At 39.9% G+C, this 13,607-nt stretch overlaps 1 protein-coding gene across 1 annotated transcript in view; it reads right to left on the bottom strand.

The window, feature by feature from the left end:
- LOC117398547 (pyruvate carboxylase, mitochondrial) overlaps positions 1-13,607 on the bottom strand; it is a 254,983-nt gene that overhangs the window by 81,728 nt on the left and 159,648 nt on the right. The gene's annotated exons all lie outside the window — the stretch shown is intronic.

Genomic DNA, 13,607 nt, shown 5'->3' on the forward strand with positions numbered 1-13,607 from the left:
TGATTAATGAACGGTGCCACCTCACTGAACACACACCTTTTGTGTGTGAACGATTCATCTCTGTGTTTGTCAGTCCCCTCGCATCTTGAGTTGTTTGATTGCCAGTTTTACAGCGAGGGTGAGCTGCCAGCCCCTGGAGGACAAAGAGACAAGCTGGGGGGGGGGGGGGTGAATTACTGGATGCAAGAGCTAATTCCAAACCCTGAGCTGCATCCACATTTCAGAGAGAGAGAGGAGGGGGAGAGGAGAGAGAAGGGAGAGAGAACAAGAGATAGAGAGGAGAGAGAAGGGAGAGGGAGAGAACAAGAGAGGAGAGCGATAGAGAACAAGAGAGAGAGGGAGAGAACAGGATAGATAGAGGAGGGAGAGAGAACAAGAGAGAGAGGGAGAGAACAAGAGAGCTAGAGGGAGAGAACAGGATAGAGGAGGGAGAGAGAACAAGAGAGATAGAGTGAGGGAACGAGAGAGGAGAGAACAAGAGAGAGGAGAGCGAACAGGAGAGAGAACAAGAGAGAACGAGAGAGGAGAGAACACGAGAGATAGAGAGTTCTCTTGTATTAAATCTGGCAATAGAAAAAGACACAGGAGAGAACAAGTGAGCTAGAGAAAGGTGTGGGGGGGTGCTTGTTCTGGTGGCCCCTAGGCCATGGACGAGCTCCGAGCCAACGGTTTGATCACCTCGCTCAGGATCACAGCCAGTAGCCTGCGGCCTCAGCCTCTCCCACAGCAGAGGAGGGAAGCAGCTACTTTAAATGAAGAGCGAGTCAATGCATCAGGACCAGCCATCCCAGAATCCTTCAGCTGGGATACTGCCAAGACCTGCTTCCTTGTGATGGTCCTGTCTTGACCCACTGTTGCTATACAATACAATACAATACACTACCTTGCAATACAATACAATACACTACCATGCAATACAATACAATACACTGCCATGCAATACAATACACTGCCATGCAATACAATACAATACAATACACTGCCATGCAATACAATACAATACACTGCCATGCAATACAATACAATACACTGCCATACAATACAATACAATACCATGCAATACAATACAATACACTGCCATGCAATACAATACACTGCCATGCAATACAATACAATACAATACACTGCCATGCAATACAATACACTGCCATGCAATACAATACAATACACTGCCATGCAATACAATACAATACACTGCCATGCAATACAATACACTGCCATGCAATACAATACACTGCCATGCCATACAATACAATACACTGCCATGCAATACAATACACTGCCATACAATACACTGTCATGCAATACAATACACTGCCATACAATACACTGCCATGCAATACAATACACTGCCATACAATACAATACAATACACTGCCATACAATACAATACACTGCCATGCAACACAATACAATACACTGCCATACAACAGAATACAATACACTGCCATGCAATACAATACACTGCCATACAATACAATACAATACACTGCCATGCAATACAATACAATACACTGCCATGCAATACAATACACTGCCATGCAACACAATACAATACACTGCCATGCAATACAATACAATACACTGCCATGCAATACAATACAATACACTGCCATGCAATACAATACCATGCAATACAATACAATACACTGCCATGCAATACAATACAATACACTGCCATACAATACAATACAATACACTGCCATGCAATACAATACAATACACTGCCATGCAATACAATACACTGCCATGCAACACAATACAATACACTGCCATGCAATACAATACACTACCATGCAATACAATACAATACCATGCCATGCAATACAATACACTGCCATACAATACAATACACTACTATGCAATACAATACACTACCATGCAATACAATACACTACACTGCCATACAATACAATACACTGCAATACAATACAATACACTGCAATACAATACAATACACTGCAATACAATACAATACAATACACTGCAATACAATACAATACACTGCCATACAATACAATACACTACACTGCCATACAATACAATACACTGCCATACAATACAATACAATACACTGCCATGCAATACAATACACTGCCATACAATACACTACACTGCCATGCAATACAATACAATACACTGCCATGCAATACAATACACTGCCATGCAATACAATACACTGCCATGCAATACAATACAATACACTGCCATGCCATACAATACAATACACTGCCATGCCATACAATACAATACACTGCCATGCAATACAATACAATACACTGCCATGCAATACAATACAATACACTGCCATGCAATACAATACAATACCACTGCCATGCAATACAATACCACTGCCATGCAATACAATACAATACACTGCCATGCAATACAATACACTGCCATGCAATGCAATACACTGCCATGCCATACAATACACTGCCATACAATACAATACAATACACTGCCATGCAATACAATACAATACAATACACTGTCATGCAATACAATACAATACACTGCCATGCAATACAATACAATACACTGCCATGCAATACAATACAATACAATACACTGCCATACAATACAATACACTGCCATACAATACAATACAATACACTGCCATACAATACAATACAATACACTGCAATACAATACAATACACTGCCATGCAATACAATACACTACACTGCCATGCAATACAATACACTGCCATGCAATACAATACACTGCCATGCCATACAATACACTGCCATACAATACAATACAATACACTGTCATGCAATACAATACACTACCATACAATACAATACACTGCCATGCAATACAATACAATACAATACACTGTCATGCAATACAATACAATACACTGCCATGCAATACAATACAATACACTGCCATGCAATACAATACAATACAATACACTGCCATACAATACAATACACTGCCATACAATACAATACAATACACTGCCATACAATACAATACAATACACTGCAATACAATACAATACACTGCCATGCAATACAATACACTACACTGCCATGCAATACAATACACTGCCATGCAATACAATACAATACACTGCCATGCAATACAATACAATACCATGCCATGCAATACAATACACTGCCATACAATACAATACAATACACTGCCATGCAATACAATACAATACACTGCCATACAATACAATACAATACACTGCCATGCAATACAATACAATACACTGCCATGCAATACAATACCATGCAATACAATACAATACACTGCCATACAATACAATACAATACACTGCCATACAATACAATACAATACCATGCAATACAATACACTACACTGCCATGCAATACAATACACTGCCATACAATACAATACAATACCATGCAATACAATACACTACACTGCCATGCAATACAATACACTGCCATGCAATACAATACAATACACTGCCATGCAATACAATACACTGCCATGCAACACAATACAATACACTGCCATGCAACACAATACAATACACTGCCATGCAATACAATACAATACACTGCCATGCAATACAATACAATACACTGCCATGCAATACAATACACTGCCATGCAATACAATACAATACACTGCCATGCAATACAATACAATACAATACACTGCCATGCAATACAATACAATACACTGCCATACAATACAATACAATACACTGCCATGCAATACAATACAATACACTGCCATGCAATACAATACCATGCAATACAATACAATACACTGTCATGCAATACAATACAATACACTGCCATGCAATACAATACACTGCAATACAATACAATACAATACACTGCCATGCAATACAATACAATACACTGCCATGCAATACAATACAATACACTGCCATGCAATACAATACACTGCCATGCAATACAATACAATACACTGCCATGCAATACAATACACTGCCATGCAATACAATACCATGCAATACAATACAATACAATACACTGCCATGCAATACAATACACTGCCATGCAATACAATACACTGCCATGCAATACAATACAATACCATGCAATACAATACAATACACTGCCATGCAATACAATACAATACAATACACTGCCATGCAATACAATACAATACACTGCCATGCCATACAATACAATACACTGCCATGCCATGCAATACAATTATTATTTTGTGTTTATTTTATTTTAGTTTGGAGTGCCCCATTTATTTTGCCCTTGATTTTCCTCCCCAGTTTAGACTGTCCAGTAATAGTTTTTCCTCTCGCCTATTGCCTGGACAGGCTGAGCGGCCTCTTCTCATTGCCAACCTTTGCTTCTTTTCTTCAGTACAAACCCGTCCTGTTTTCAAACGTCACGCTTGCATTATTTCATTAGCCCTTTAATTACAAAGAGATTTGATTTGATCAGAAAAAAGTACACTCTCAACAGCTTGTAATAAAAAAAAAACAAGGTTTTTTTTGGAAATGTGCGAGTGGACAGATGGTCTCCCACTTTGTTGTCCTGCCAAACATACTGTTTCTTAATCTTCACACAGCAAAAGCACAAACTCCCTTATTAAAATGAGTAAAAGCATGGCAGGGTGAAGCATAGGGAAGCATTGTGAAGCACAGAGAGGTCTGGTAAAGCATAGGGAAGCATTGTAAAGCACAGAGAGGTCTGGTAAAGCATAGGGAAGCATTGTGAAGCACAGAGAGGTCTGGTAAAGCATAGGGAAGCATTGTAAAGCACAGAGAGGTCTGGTAAAGCATAGGGAAGCATTGTAAAGCACAGAGAGGTCTGCTAAAGCATAGGGAAGCATTGTAAAGCACAGAGAGGTCTGGTAAAGCATAGGGAAGCATTGTAAAGCACAGAGAGGTGTGGTAAAGCATAGGGAAGCATTGTAAAGCACAGAGAGGTCTGGTAAAGCATAGGGAAGCATTGTAAAGCACAGAGAGGTCTGGTAAAGCATAGGGAAGCATTGTAAAGCACAGAGAGGTCTGGTAAAGCATAGGGAAGCATTGTAAAGCACAGAGAGGTCTGGTAAAGCATAGGGAAGCATTGTAAAGCACAGAGAGGTATGGTAAAGCATATTTAAAAAAAAAAAAAACGTGGGTACCTACCTATATAAAACAGAAAGGGGGCTCCCTCCAGTCCAGGGCAAGCTTGGAGCCGGGAGACTGAACTGCTCCGTCCGGCCTCCGTCCCTCAACCCCTTAAGATTAAGCTTTTTCAAAAGAAAAATGACCGTGATAAAGTTCCAGTTGTCAAAGCGTGACGTGACGCAATACTGTTTAGAATGCAGCTGAATTAATTTGTTTGAGACTGTACGAGTCAAAGTCAATTATTATTATTATTATTATTATTATTATTATTATTATTATTATTATTATTATTATTATTATTATTACATCTTGTTTTGTTTAACATATTAATTGAAGCTGACACCTACGTTAATTGCCAGGTTTTAGATGTCATTTACACCTGGATAATTTATAACGTTGTGTCAATACATTCCTCAGGTGCTGTTCTGTCACTGGTGTGACTCACGCTGGTGTGACTAATTAAGCGAAGAGAACGAGTTTAGAGCTGTTACAAAAGCTAAGCGGAGTAGAGATTTTTTAAAAATTGACTTTTTGACTAATTCCACTTGTTTTTTGGAGGACTTTTGCGCGTTTCAATTCGGAGAGAGTCTGTACGATTCACTGTTTTAACTTTACAGTACCGAATCAAATGCAGACAACCCCACTTCAAAAAATGAACCAATTTTGCTTCATAAAGTCGAATGAAACCTGCTGAATAATGTTACGTTAACATATTTGAATTACACACCGCTTTGTAGTTTTTCCAATAGATTTAATGAAAAAACTGACAAAAACGGAGACGAATGTGACATTTCGAAATCTAACATGAAATATACTATTATGGCTTCGGGCAGACTTTATTTATTTATTTATTTATTTATTTATTTATTTAGATCCCATGATGTTAAATAAAATATCTAAATTATGTTCATACAGTTTATTTTTTGTTTTTTTTAATTACGTCTCAACCCTATAATTCTAGGTGATACTGAACTTTTGGCCGTATCTGTATTCAGTCTGACTGCACTACTTAGATTCTCCCGCTAGAGGGAGCAAGCGACACATAGGAGGGAAACCAGTGGCTTCTGGTAGTGGGAACGGCTGAAAATATACGTAATACATTCCAGCGTGCATTTTAATCCGAATTCACACTAAAATAAATAAATAAATAAAGCTGATAATTAGATTACGCTGGTTCACGACGTGCCTGCACAACGAGCTTGCAATTAACACCTCTCCTGTTATTTTTTTCTTAGAATAACAATGATACATTCTCGCTGTGCCACTCGTGCGGGTTTTTGCAATCTGGATCCGACAGCAGCTTCCTAGTGACGTGGATTAGAGGAGATCGTAGCTGACAGCATAGTGCCATAAATCTCAGCTGTTTTTGTTTTTGTAGTTCGCAACCGTTGGGCTCACATGTGTAGTTTTGAAAGACACACATTTTCTAGCAAACCTGCACAGCTTTGCCCAAAAGCTTGGCGTCACCATGCATTCACCCTCCAGCAGGTGCAACACTTGCTAAAAAGCCTGGCTTGAAAACAGAGAGGTATTGAACCCAGTAGCAGATCGCACGTTATACATTAAAATATGTGTGTACTATAATGTAGGTGTGTCTTTCAAAACTGCACATTTCAGACCAAGACAGCGAATGGATACAGGAGACGGGATACTAAAATAGCACAGTTATGTTAAATTATGTATTCTTCTATATAATCACTTCGCAGGATCATTTGTTAATTTAGTTTCACCCTCTCAAACCTCTCCGAAGCCGATGCCCCCGTAGTCTAACCATTAGAGCCGCGGTAGAATAATTGCCTTTAAGAAATGCGAAGTGGTTAGGTGCTAATTACCCAGTTCCGAGCGGTCCCTCGGTTTCCACTGTTCACTCAATTACTGCAAATCAAGCGCAGTAAACCCAATTAAATTAAGAACCATTGTTCTCATTCGAGGACAGGCTAATTTGTCGTTTTTATTTTGGAGCGTTTGTATGTGGCATCTATCTGCTTGTTATCGCCCCCTGGAGGCTATATCAAATACCACATGCGCTAGGGCAGCGGTCCAGCCCTGGTACTGGAGAGCTGCTGGGTCTTCATTTCAATGGAGCTCTCAGTTACTTAATTGCACCAAAATCACTGGCTTAATTAGTCAAGTTTAACAGGTGTTCCAGATATTTAGTCATTGATGACGTAGAGCAGGAGAGCCACAAGCCAGCAGGTTCTCTGGGTTACCTAAGGTGACCATATGGGCTCTGTGTTCAGTGGGCCAGTGTAGTCCTGCTGCTCTTCAAAGAAGCAATGGTACCTGAGACAGGTAAAGCGTACCAGAATGCATTGGGGTTGCGAGTTGAAAAGCCTAGACTGTCCAACACAGAGCCATACGGTCACCTTATTTACATTTACATTTTCAAAGCCTCTACACCGGTCTGAACTAAGACTTGTAATTATAAAGCAGGTTAAACGCTTCTATTTCAATTTTAGTTCATTTTACAAATCGAGAACCACATATTTCAAGTGAAGCACTCTCTGAGTGTTTTTTTTTTTCATTTTGTCACAATGGCATCATTTTCTATCCCCTTTCAAAAAAAAAAAAGCAGGAGTGAATGAAAGAATGGATGAAACGTTTTGAAAATATAGTTCCTCAATAAAGCGCTGTGTTAAGCGCGATGCCCGGAGCCACACTGAAAGGGGATGCACCGAATCCGTTAAATGAAATCCAGACGAGTTTTTATGAGAGGTTTTTATTAACGCGCCAGCATCTTCAATCACCCGTGATTCGAAACACCCTGCCTGCTGCATTAGCCTCTTGACCTCAAAACCTGATTTGAAAAAAAAATATACGCTGGTGGCCGGGAATGTTGAGCTGTTTCACATTTATCCAGTCTAACCAATAATAATAATAATAATAATAATAATAATAATAATAATAATAATAATAATAATAATAATAATAATAATAATAATAATAATAATAATACAGCAGTGTGGAGTAGTGGTTAGGGCTCTGGACTCTTGACCGGAGGGTTGTGGGTTCAATCCCAGGTGGGGGGGGGGGCACTGCTGCTGCACCCTTGAGCAAGGTACTTTACCTAGATTGCTCCAGTAAAAACCCAACTGTATAAATGGATAATTGTATGTAAAAATAGTGTGATATCTTCTTACAATTGTAAGTCGCCCTGGATAAGGGCGTCAGCTAAGAAATAAATAATAATAATAATAATAATAATAATAATTATACAACTGATCTTCAATGGCAAGGTATGACGTCACAATGGTTCTGTATTATACTGAGGGGCAATGGTAAAGTATAGGGCAGCTACAAATGGGACGAGGCTGCCATTGAGAGAATGGAGCCACAGCTTGCAACTGACAGAGAAGCCTCTAATACCTCCAGGATCATCGTGGACCGTTGGTGTATCAGTCTGAGGGCTCTCTCTCTCTCACCAGGGATCAGGCAATCTGATCAATTGCCTAGCTGTGTTAACGCTAGCGGCACGTATTGTGTTAAAACAACAGCGTGCACTGTGGAATGTTATTGTGGGTAATGGGGAACTAGTAAATGGTAAATGAAGATTTGAAAAAAATGGCCACAAATGTGAGCCAGCACATATAACCCTCTAGCAGCCAGGTGCAACTTTCATCTTCTTTTGGGGTCGAATAGAGTTTTCTTTTATTAATAAATCTGGTAATAGAAAAAAAGGACACAGCAGCAATACGCTTTGGTGCTCCTCGCTTCTCGTTGCTGGCTTATGAAGAATATTATTAATAACCCCTGGACGTTAGAGCAACCGAGCGCTTTCCTGATTGAAATTATTAATAACGCTTGTGACCTTAGACCCGCGTCTCCGAGACGGATCACCAATAAAGGGAACGGTAATGATAACGCTGAAGGTTAATTCAATTGAGGTGATGGGTTACATAACATAAAATGCTCTATAAATTACAGCGCAGCACCAGTGGTACTGAACGCTGGGCTTCGAGATTAATTCCGGTTCTCGTCTTTATTCCAAACAGGGTCTAAATGAGTTAATTGCCTCTTGGCAGCTTCAATTAACTACATTTGAACCTACTTGGACTAAAAACCAAGAGCAGATTCGATCTCGACGCCCATTTTAGTCTGTTTTTTAGCGCTGGGTGTTAAGACGTCCCGTCGGGAAATAACGTTGGAATCTCACTAGACTTCCAAGGTACAGTTTGAGATAATGTATCTATATATATATATATATATATATATATATATATATATATATATATATATATATATATATAAAATATGTTTGTTTGTTTTTTAAAAATGCCCCCACTCAATAAAAGACTCTATTCTTCAGCTCGACAAAAATAATTCGGGACTGAAAGGGTTTAATTAGATCGAGCAGGTTCGTTAGGAACACAGGTGTGTGCTCAACGCCTCCGTGTCGTTATGGAAACGGGGAACGAGACATGGAAAATACCTTCTACAAAATACAATGCACTTTACAGGTAAAATTAACAGGACCTACCAGAAGAAATACTGTCATTTACTTGGGAGTTTATTAATTATTATTATTTTGACGACTTTTTATTTTATTTTATACTTCATAATGTGAAACGTGAACCCAAGCTTGCAGTGGAATTTGTACAACAATATGGTAGGCTGTATTTTATTGTATTTTTTTTCAAAATGTATGATTAAATACATTAATTTAACAGACGCAGACTCCCAAACCTTACTAAAACTGTATTTTTTAAATTATTATTATTTTCTGTTTGGAATATAACACCGTAATACGTCATAACTAAGGCATTCATCTCGAAGAGAAGTATAATTCTCCATCATTTTCTGCTGTGGTGTTAATATTTATGATTTTAACGGCTTATGTTGCTTTCTCCGCGGGTCGTTGTGGTGACTAGAGATTTTTACAAGCCTGAATTATTTTCTTAAACCTCTTTATTGGAAATGAGACCGGACGTTTTTTTTAAAAAAAAAAAAGTTTTTAATAAAAAGAAACCGCTCGCCTTTACGCATGTAGCGTTGTTAATGTTTAATTGTGTTTAATTCTGGTTGGATGCCACTTTCTGTTTAATATTTCGAAATTAAATGTATTTTTAAACAGGAGGCGTGTTGCCAAATTTAACGGCTCCATTTCAAAAATGGCGGTGTCTTTTTTTTTTTTTACGCGGGAGTCAAAAAGTTTGCCGCGAAAATTTTGCGCTATTTCCCAATGCTTTCCCCCTGGCCATATACCCTTTAAAAAACCAAAAAGCCCCCAAACAGGTTTGAAATCACGTCGGTGAAATACATTATACTGTTCGGGAAAATATCAGAGGCCGGGGAATTCATTTATAAATCATCCCTAGACAAAACAAAAAAACGCCATCGTTTTAAGAAGGTACACAAGAGAGACGCATATCGCACAAATAAACATGATTCAAACTTCAAAAGGGGTTTTAAAAATGGATCCGGACCGGTCACCCTAATGGTCAGTTTCCTCCTCGCGATAGTTGCTGTCGAAATGTATTTTTAAAAGACAAACCCTTGTCTTTGTGTGGGGGTTAAAACGTACTCGATGTAAATTGTTATTTCCCGAGCTGTTTATAGCAGTCGTAGCAGCTGGCATTTTGTGTTTGAGAAATGGTAATGAAGGATGAGGTGCGTTTTTCTTGATAAAACGCTTTTGTCAGTCTGTGTTTTTACAATAGCAATATGGGAGATTCAAATCGTTCGACGCCTTGAGCATATATAAGCCGTCGTAAAATCACTTTCATTCTAATGAATGCTATCAGAAGCGATACAGACTCAACCAAGCAGATTTTTTTTTCCCCAGCGAAGTGGAGAATGTGAAATCGTACCAAACCGTAATAAAGGGTTGTAAATAAAACGTGACACGTTCATCTCGCTCGTTAGACACGGTGAGGACTGAAGGAGGAAAAGAAAGGCTGTTTTGTAATGAGGCTCCAGCCTTTCTCGTTTCTAAACGTCGATTTGAGAAATGCTTTTTCATCCTGCGTTATTTTGTAGTTCTGGGACGAATTTTCACGATCAGATATTCTATCAAGATTTTAAACAAGTGTTATATAATTTTTATACAAATTACAGGGATGGGAATCAGACTCCCGTTGCACAGCATTGTGATCCAGTCCTGGTTTCACTGGGAGTTTAATAATCAGACACACCCTGAGCTTGTTAGCTAGACACACTGGGTGGCTGATCAAGCTGGTAGCAGTAAAACCTGGAATGGATCACACTGCTGTGCAATAGGAGTCTGATTCCCATCCCCGATGAGGACAACAGACTCCCGTTGCACAGCATTGTGATCCAGTCCTGGTTTCACTGGGAGTTTAATAATCAGACACACCCTGAGCTTGTTAGCTAGACACACTGGGTGGCTGATCAAGCTGGTAGCAGTAAAACCTGGAATGGATCACACTGCTGTGCAATAGGAGTCTGATTCCCATCCCCGATGAGGACAACAGACTCCCGTTGCACAGCAGTGTGATCCAGTCCTGGTTTCACTGGGAGTTTAATAATCAGACACACCTGAGCTTGTTAGCTAGACACACTGGGGGCTGATCAAGCTGGTAGCAGTAAAACCTGGACTGGATCACACTGCTTCGTTGTGTTTAAATGGTAATCGGTGATCTGTTTATTTCTATTGAACATACGATGACAAAACAGAAAAAAAAGAGCGGATATGATCTGAAATAAAAGATGCACGCGGTTTAATTTTTTAAATTATGATTGTGTTGTTATATACGGTTCTAAAGGCTTCAGACTTGAAACGGCGTCTTGCATCGCGATCTAATCGTATCAGACAGGGGGAAATGATACTGCCACAAACATTGTGTACTGCGCGCTCCATCGCTTGCATAGTGCTTGTCTGGGTGTGCAAAAACCATGTATTTGTCACTTAGCTTTCTGTTAATGTGCGGTTTTTTTTCTCTGTCTCTGGTAGAAACTGGTTTGCAATTGCACACGTACGGCAGCGCACGCCCCTGTTTATTCAAAACCCTGTGGTGCAATTCATCATGTTTCTGCAAAGTGCGATGAGAATTATAGTTTGTGATTGCATTCACTGCAATAGGGTTATAGTGTGACCCTGCTCAAACTCCTGGCTCCTAATCATTTCAATAATAATAATAATAATAATAATAATAATAATACTAGACTTCATTGAGGGGAGCTCTGAGCCCCAGGACTGGGTGCAGCAGCAGCAGGGCTAGTGTGAGTTTCTAACCCTGCTCAAACTCCTGGCTCCTGATCATTTCAATATTAATAATAATACTAGACTTCATTGAGGGGAGCTCTGAACCCCAGGACTGGGTGCAGCAGCAGCAGCAGCAGCAGGGCTAGTGTGAGTTTCTAACCCTGCTCAAACTCCTGGCTCCTGATCATTTCAATAATAATAATAATAATACTAGACTTCATTGAGGGGAGCTCTGAACCCCAGGACTGGGTGCAGCAGCAGCAGGGCTAGTGTGAGTTTCTAACCCTGCTCAAACTCCTGGCTCCTAATCATTTCAATATTAATAATAATAATAATAATAATAATAATAATAATAATAATAAGACTTCATTGAGGGGAGCTCTGAACCCCAGGACTGGGTTTTGACTTATTATTGTAGCGTTTTTTCTATTAAAAAGTGACATTTGCAAAAATTGCTTTTAAAATAAAACAGGTTTTGTGCCTGGGTGCCGCACCGACATTGATGCACGTTTTTTAATATTATTGTTATTATTAGTAGTAGTAATTTTTTGTACTTCTCCTCTCGAAAGCAGAAGTTGGTGTTTTAATCTTCATTAGTGGCTCCTGTTCCACTTCTTTATCATCCCTCTCTCTCTCTCTCTCTGCTCGATGCGCTCCCCAGCTCTCATCGCTCCTCTCTTCCTTGCTGATTGCCCTTCATTGTGTGTGATTGTGTGCATGAGTCGCTGAGCTTGATGCTTTCCGTTATTCTCGCTTCCTCGTTTACCCCCCTCCTCATTAGTAACTGTCCTCTGTTACTGGGGGGGGGGACGTCAGGGAGCACCTTTCATCTTCCAGTCCTGTCATTGCCTGTTGTTTCCTCACTCTCTCTTGCTTTTTTCTGCTTATCTCGCTGGCTGTCTGTGTGCGTTTTTGCTAATGTATTCATGATCGGAGCTGGATTTATATTTGCTGTTTGTTCTCCAGCATTGGGATAAAGTGTTGTTTGTTTGAAGGCGCTGGTCAACAAAGAAAATAAGATTTTTTTTTTTGGTCTACTGTCAGAGCACAGACAGAACAGGCCACACAATTGAGACAAGCTGTTTCAGAATATAAAACACTTCAGAATATAGCCACACTGCTCTCCTCCCTCCCAGTCCCTCCTCAGCTCCACTAGAGCCACACTGCTTCCCTCCCCCCAGTCCCTCCTCAGCTCCACTAGAGCCACACTGCTTCCCTCCCTCCCAGTCCCTCCTCAGCTCTAACCACTAGAGCCACACTGCTTCCCTCCCTCCCAGTCCCTCCTCAGCTCTAACCACTAGAGCCACACTGCTTCCCTCCCTCCCAGTCCCTCCTCAGCTCCACTAGAGCCAC

This window comes from Acipenser ruthenus, chromosome 51 (assembly GCF_902713425.1).
Source record: "Acipenser ruthenus chromosome 51, fAciRut3.2 maternal haplotype, whole genome shotgun sequence".
Classification (NCBI taxonomy): domain Eukaryota; kingdom Metazoa; phylum Chordata; class Actinopteri; order Acipenseriformes; family Acipenseridae; genus Acipenser; species Acipenser ruthenus.